The sequence below is a fragment of the Ambystoma mexicanum genome, chromosome 5p, assembly GCF_040938575.1.
Source record: "Ambystoma mexicanum isolate Mex_15411 chromosome 5p, UKY_AmexF1_1, whole genome shotgun sequence".
NCBI classification, from domain to species: Eukaryota; Metazoa; Chordata; class Amphibia; order Caudata; family Ambystomatidae; genus Ambystoma; species Ambystoma mexicanum.
This window is the reverse complement of record NC_090930.1, coordinates 787,816,284-787,823,763: the sequence shown is the minus strand read 5'-3', so window position 1 is coordinate 787,823,763 and position 7,480 is coordinate 787,816,284. Positions and strand designations below refer to the sequence as shown.

Below are 7,480 nucleotides of genomic sequence, written 5' to 3'. Positions count from 1 at the left end.
CAAGGTCTCAGATGTACTCATCACATCCTATCTGAACAGGCGTGCCAAAGGGATCAAACCTCGGACCCTTCCTGTTCAACATCTTCACCAACCAGATCCCCATATATCCCCAAAAGACCAACTTGGCACTGTATGCAGACTATGTTGCAGTCATCTCACAGTCGTTCTGCGAAAAGGAAGTGGTGAAGAACCTGCAAGCATCATTGGATGCCATCTCGACGTGGTACAGCGATTGCCGGATAGAACTTAACACCAGCAAGACAACTGCCACGTAGTTCACCAGAAAGAAGATCAAGGGGCACCGGCACATCAGCCTGATAGGGGACAACATCAAGTGGGAGAGCAGCAGCCGCTACCTCGGTGTGACCCTGGACAGCAAACTCAACTGGACAAACCATGTCGAGAATACTCCACAAAAGGCATCAGGAAAGATGGGGGTGCTGTACCTACTCCTGAAGACCAGGTCCATGCCCCTCTGGACAAAGATCAATGTCTACAAGGTGATCATCAGACCTACCCTGACGTATGCCTCCCTAGCATGGATGACCTGCCATGAGCAACACCGAAAGAGTCTTCAGATAGTCCAGGACAAGGCCATGAGGATAGCGTCTGGACCTCCCATACTTGACAACATTCTGTGACCAAAAAGATGTAGGATTCTTTACGTTTAAAATAGTAATTGGCTTAATGAAATCGTAGGAAATGACATTTCTGACCTGATGACATCAAAGGAAATAACATCACCTGACATATGGCAGTAAACAGATCACAGTAAAGCACGGTCTGGCATGGTCTAAACGAGATCATCATGAGAAATAATATTAGTAAATGAGTGACCTCTGAGCACTGTGGCAAGAGTTCACCACAATAATTTATTTCTGTACAGTCTGCACTACAGTACAACACACAACACTCTCAAGTTTCCTGTGGCCCTTGTGAGAAGGCCATATATTCCTGTGTTTCCCCTTAAATTCCTGGGATGAGTCCTTTTTTCTTTCCCATTTTGATTTTAGGAAACTGCAAGTCCAAGAATTCCATGAAAAAACAATACTGGATGACTTCTCACGCATGGCCAGAAAAATGTTAAAGCTCAGCTGACAGTTTTTTAACTGTATGCTTTTGGGTTTATTGCCTAACCCTTTGGGTTATGACAACTTTTGTTGTTACCATCACTGGAGCTTTCAATCCACACAGGCATTGACGCAGAGGATATGGGGGCAGAGGTGGCAACTGCTCTATTGTCCTAGAGCAATAGGGATAGGAACATCACTTTGCCCTCACGCAAATCTTGAAAGTTTCAAGGAGAAATTATGTCTAGGCATGCAGGGAGGAAATATTTGCCATTTTAGAGCTTTGTAGTTTTGGCTTTTATGCGGCTATACACCTGTCAGAAGATACTGTTGCATTGGTGTACAGCTAGGCGGTAGATTGCATATGAGGAGGGACACAAAGCTTGTAGGTGTTGTTGGATAATTAACCCATCCATTGACTGTCCATGGCAATGCTAATCCCTATGGCCATTCCCACCCACTACCTGCCCCTCACCGCGCAAAACACATCCTCCTTGGATCCCTTTGAGCTATTTTTAATCAAGCAGTAACATTAAATGGTGTTCTTGAAGTGCCCGTTAGTGTTATTTCAAAGCAGTCTTCTGAGAGCCCACGGCTTAATTGGAGCAGTAAATGTGCTACTGGTATAATAAAATGCCTTACGCAAGGGTGCCTTCAGTCTCTTGATTCATAATTACTATGAATTCCTGCTAAAAACAAGCAATGGCGAAGCCAGCAGTTTTGGCTTGTGTATGGGTATTAGATGAGCATTTGCCAGGCACTACTGTGATATTCCCATGTACTGGGACTATATTACAGATGCTGCCATGAATGGCCAGTTACAACCATTACAGCAGTGCCTGGCCAATGCCTACACAAAAACCCACACTATTGGCATTACCAGTGCTTATTTATCCCAACTGTTGTCTCCCCCTCTAAGAGCCATCAGGAGGTCCATGCTCTTCCTGCAGGCCTCTTGAACAGGAAATATTTTATTTTTCACACACTCTTTGGTATGCAGTGATAGAATCACGGCAAAAATGTCGTCTATACAAAAAAATCACAGCAAAAATGCTGTGGTTTGACCCGGTAAACGCGTACCCCATTATACCATTTAAGTAGAGCAGAGGTTGCGGGGGTGTCCCCCGCTCCCCTTAAATGGTATAATGGGTCCAGGGGTTGCGGGGGTGTCCCCTGCATCCTTTACATGGATTGCGGCGGCAAAACCATGGCATTTATGCGGCAATAATTTGTAACCACAGCAATTTTTAATGGGCAGCAGTTTAATTAATAACGGCGGCAAATGTGTAGAAGTGGCTCATACCTCTGAAACATTTCAGCTCAGGTTAAGTACTAATGTGGATGGTTTGTTTTGCATGCATTACAAAACATGACGTATGCTTTGTCAAATGGTGACTTACAGGCAGATGGGTACCATAAAGGATCTCTTGGGCGGTGTCTACTTTTTCAATTTAGTAAGACCTTGAGGACAGTTTAATGAAATCTCAAGTTTTCTAATCTCAGGTATAAAATGATGACTCATTCCTAGATTTTAGGCTCCTATCATGTTGCATTTTGGGACTTATAATATAGCATTTATAATGTTAAAAGCAATGCAAAATGACATGCCTGAATTTGCAGAGAATTACTCTAGAGCTGTTTATGTATATTTTTAATATTCATGAGTGTTAATAAAGTAAATCACCCTAGATGAAAAAAGTTGTCAGTGATTTATCAGTATTTCTAACTTTGGTGGACTTTAGAATTTTGATGTTGCTCGGATTACTTTGCATGTAGACAACTGTTGTGCGACCGAAGGGGAAAAAATTATCTCTTTCATTCAAACTGTTTCATCCCACTGGAATATCTACACATATATGTGGATCCCCAGAGAAGTTTGTGTAACTTACATGCATATGGTAGAATTCAAGCAGGCTGTCTCTAAACATTTTTGATAGTAACACCTATTGTGTTGCATTCTCCTTTAGACACATGTACAAAGAATCCAATATTTTAGCTTACTTTTTTAAGGTTCAGTATGTGCACTGCCATCAAGAATAACACCACATAGAGAACATATGCAGCGGCACCCATGCACATAAGTGTAGCAATATGTTGAATGGTCAAATCTTGTTTCATCGAATGTGATTGTAATTCTTATGAACAATAAAGAACTACTCTGGCAGGTTCGCCAACCTGTGTGAAGCAGCGCAGCCATCCTGGGCAGTGATTTGCACAAAAGATACAGAAGCAGCTCAGACACAGCTGCATCAAGTCATGCTCTGCTTGCCCCTGAAAACCTGAAGTTCTCTGCACACCATATGCAGGGCTGCATGAGTCACGTGTCAGGACTGTCGCAAGAATGCGACAACACATCAATCCAAATAAATTACTTAAGTTGAGAAACAAACCTGCCTAAACAGGAGTCCACGGACAGACTTGTACAAACAGACACATGCTTCTTTCACTGGAGATCAGCAGTCTGGTGTCCCGGGCCAGTCTCTGAGGCAGCAGCCTTTGGAGCCATATAGCTGGCACCGTAAATCGGGAGGATCATAAACTGAAATCTGTAGGCGGTAGGACTACAAAAAAAGCAGCAGCCTACCGCCTAAATCCGTAGGGTTGGCAAGTATGACCTCCACTCTTCACAGGGATAGATGGCCTTCACAGAGAACTGGACATCGAGATGTTAGACGAACATCCAGCAAAGCGGAGCAAGAACCTCTGCCAAGGACCGGATCAGAACCCAAACCCTCTGATCAGAAGACTCCCTGCCACCACTGCAAACCCTTTTGACCACTACTGCTGCCCATGACATCGTATACCCTGTGAACCCAGCCCTACTGTAACAAGTCCACACAGACCATGAAGAAACCCAACCCACGACTACATACTCAACATGAAAAGATGGAGTAGTGAAGCTCAAGCCTAGGCATCCAAAATCACTGCTGATGGATACAATCTGTCAGCAAGAAGAAGAAAGAGCCCTGTGGGAAAGTTCGAACACCAACTCACTGACTGCGGTGTCTGTCATGCAGGATACTGGAGGGTGCCCGGCATGACCCGGAGCCCCATAACAACAACTAGGGCCTGTGTTGTTCGCCCTAGGTTAATTGCGCAACAGTTGATCACATTTGCATGGAATTCCTCGCTTTACTCGGCTTGTGTAGAGACCAGGAAATTCCTATTACAAGATGGCTGCAGGTCTCGTTAAGAAACCGAGGTCATGTGGTTCTCGGGAGGCATTAACCCTGAAGAAGCACAGTAACGTGTTTTAATCGGATACAGGCCTCCTTGGCGGCCATAACGGAATGGAGCATTTGTATTGCAGAAGCAGCAAATGTAAGAACGATGGCCAACCAAAAAACCAACTACAATATCAGTGCAGTATAAACATATAATGCCATACGCTTAATAGCATAAGAACTATTGTTTTATGTATTATGTATGTTTTGCTCTATCTTGCAAAAATTAAAGTAATATTAAAACGTTTTCTATTGGAAATGTAGATACAAATCTATGGTAAATTGACGTTTCTGACAGAAACGTTCTGTTTGATAAGCGTCGGCGCTGCTGTCCGCCCTCTATGTTTACTGAGACTGTATGTCAAAGTGTTCTTCGGCTCCCAGCTGCAATGCTAGCATTGCTGCTGTCTATTCCTGGCCTCCGCCCTGTGAGCCGCATCCGGCGCTGGCAGCTAGGGCCGCGGCGGCAGCTCCACCCTCTTCCTGCCCGGGCTGCCGCAGCCGCCACAGTGTGAGCCGGGCGGACAGTGTTCGTAAGAGGTGGGTCAGCGGCACTGCAGGGACACCACCCGAGCCCAGCACCACACCCTCTGCGCTGGCGGAGGAGGGGCATTGAGGCGTGCGCCCTTGTACCTGCCCTGACGCGGGCGTAGTTGTAGTGTTGCTGCCCCCCCAAAACTCTTCACATTGGTTTGAGGGGTATAGCCTGCAGCTGAGTACTGTGATTTGGTAAGTAGCATGACCCTCAGCCTACCGTACGCGTGGGTTTCATAGGGGTGGGTGTATTTTCTGCAAGGCTTTAGGGAACATGAGTTGTTGGGGTAACTTGCAGGTGTGGGCTCACCTTTGTGTAGTATTCACATGACTCGATTGCCCTGAGAAGTTCTATAGGTATTGTCAAAGTAAACTTGTACATGATCCAATATTGCAATTGTTGCAGTGTTAACGTTTTCGGTGTTTTGTGTGGCTTTCGTTTTATACACCATTTCATGGCATGCTTGGGCATACTTAAGTTCACTCTCAGCTGTTTCCGGCAGTTCTATGATGAGTCAAGTGTTGTTTTTTTTTTTTGTTTGTTTTTTCGTGTGGCATTCGCTGTGCTTGTGATTCCAGGTGCCACTTCTATTTGCAGACCCACAGGCTACGTACGATGTGGAGAGAGAATGCTCCTTTCGCATAGCTGGGCACGGGGTACCTCTTGACAGCAACTCCAGTGACAGTGCGAACCTCCTGAAACCGCTCCCTTCTTGAGATAGTGAGCACTACTATGGCAATCTCCTTGTAGTGCGGGCACAGCTGCCAACCACTCATGGTTCGGGCACGCAAACACCACTGCGCTGTTACACACCGGCCTGTAGTCTGATTCATGATTATTTTCCAGATGCCCTGAACATGGCTCAGACTGTGTGTCACTCATGGTGTCGTGAAAGACCAGCTGCGTTCTAACCATGGCAGCCACATGATGCCAACTTTGTGTTCTTTTGCCAAAAGTGTCTTTTATATGTGGGTAATCTGTTCTAGTGGTTCAAATGACAGAAGTGAAAACGCTTTTGTTGTGTTAAAAATCCATTAATTGCTGTCCATCTGTCCAGAAAATGTTAACTGTAAAGCAGATCAAATTGAAAAGTATACTGATTTATGCATCCTTGAAGGATCACTGTTTAACGTGCGACATTACTTTTGCGGACACCTTTTGTTTAATGCTCGCTGCACCCCTCTGGCTAAGGGTCAATTTTCATACAGTTTGTCACTGAGCTTCTTTGTGACAGTCATCATATGCGTTAAGATCAGTTGGTAGAACACTGCATCATAATAGCCGTTGTTCGAGAAATCCAGTCAGTGGTGTTATGAGCCAACCCCAACTAGATGGCTTGATATACACTGGGGGAAGTACATGTTTTTCAGAGTGAATATGGAGCTGTCTTCCAACATAATACAGACACTTGTACGCGTTTATGGAGATTCGGCGTGCTTTACAATTTGGATTTGCTGTACAAGAAAGGGAGAAGGCTGGAAGTGGGCTTTCCTGCCCTATTTGTCGCTGATTATTTTCTGTTTCTGAGAGGACGTTATAATAAGCTCACGGCTCTTTCTTCACCTGTAACAGTATTTGCGGCAACAATGGTAACGTTTTTTTTATTTTCCCCATCAAAATAGAGAAATGCTGGAATCGGGGGAAACTGTTTTCATTACTTTCAATCAGGGACTCTTTCTTGGATACGTTGTGACGGCTGCAACTCCAGTGCAGCTGCTATTCAATGTATGCCACATGTCTAGTTATTGCCTCTGTAACTGGGTACTGAAATTACCTGTTCGGTTTTGACAGCTCGTGCTACAATGTAGTTAGCTAATGTGAGGCATCCTGTATGTAAGGCAAGTTGCAGCAACTAATCGCCAGAGGTGGCTCTAGAAATAAATATTGGGGCACGGGGGTGCAAACTAGGGGCCACAAATAGAATAAGGGCAGGTGGGGTTGTGGCACAACAAATTAATTGTCCAAATTGGTTTAAGTAAACCTATTTTACCAAGATGTTTAAAAAATGTGACTTTAGCGCGTACATGTTTAAGATGACAAAGTTTTGCCTCTGGATAATATACAATATTAAACAAAAGTCAAACCAGCGGAATATAGTTATGTTCAAACCAGGAGACTTAATCATACAAAAAGCGAGAAGGGGAGGAACCATCTTATCCACATCACAGATCACCCCACAAGAAACAATGAATCATTTTTAAAACATTATATTTATTTAAATTTCTTTGGTTAAAATAGATATTAAATCGCCTAACACTCGTATGCAATAATAAACACCTGTATACCAATAATAAAGTGCATAATAAAGTGCTTGTTTCAAGATTTAACTGCAATGAAAAAAAAAGCGGGGGGGTAAAAAACCACTCGAAATGGTCCTAGATGCTAATAATATACATGTGCCAAAAACGGATACCCCAAACGAGTGAAGGAGATCAATCGGATGGGGAACCTTTGGTCACCTGGACAAGTTTGAATGCAAAAGCAAAAAATATAACAATAAAGCAATCTGAACACATTTAAATAATGAAACATTAAATAAAACAAAAATATGCAAGAATGAAGTAAACGCGTAATAATCAGACAACACACACTATGACTAACGATGGAATTCCGTGCGTCAACTACTCGAATGTCAAGGCAATAAATTCCCA

The 7,480-nt window shown here is 43.8% G+C and overlaps 1 protein-coding gene across 3 annotated transcripts in view; it reads left to right on the top strand.

Annotated features, from left to right (window-relative positions):
• The first annotated feature begins 4,784 nt into the window (after positions 1–4,784).
• The window catches only part of LRRFIP2 (LRR binding FLII interacting protein 2), a 1,092,194-nt gene continuing 1,089,498 nt past the window's right edge, over positions 4,785–7,480 (top strand). For 2 of the 3 annotated variants that reach the window (XM_069613206.1, XM_069613204.1), the window contains exon 1: positions 4,888–5,023. The gene's annotated coding sequence lies outside the window, so the exon portion shown is untranslated. Of the gene's footprint in view, positions 5,024–7,480 lie in introns of all 3 variants that reach the window. The other variant, XM_069613205.1, reaches the window with a different exon arrangement.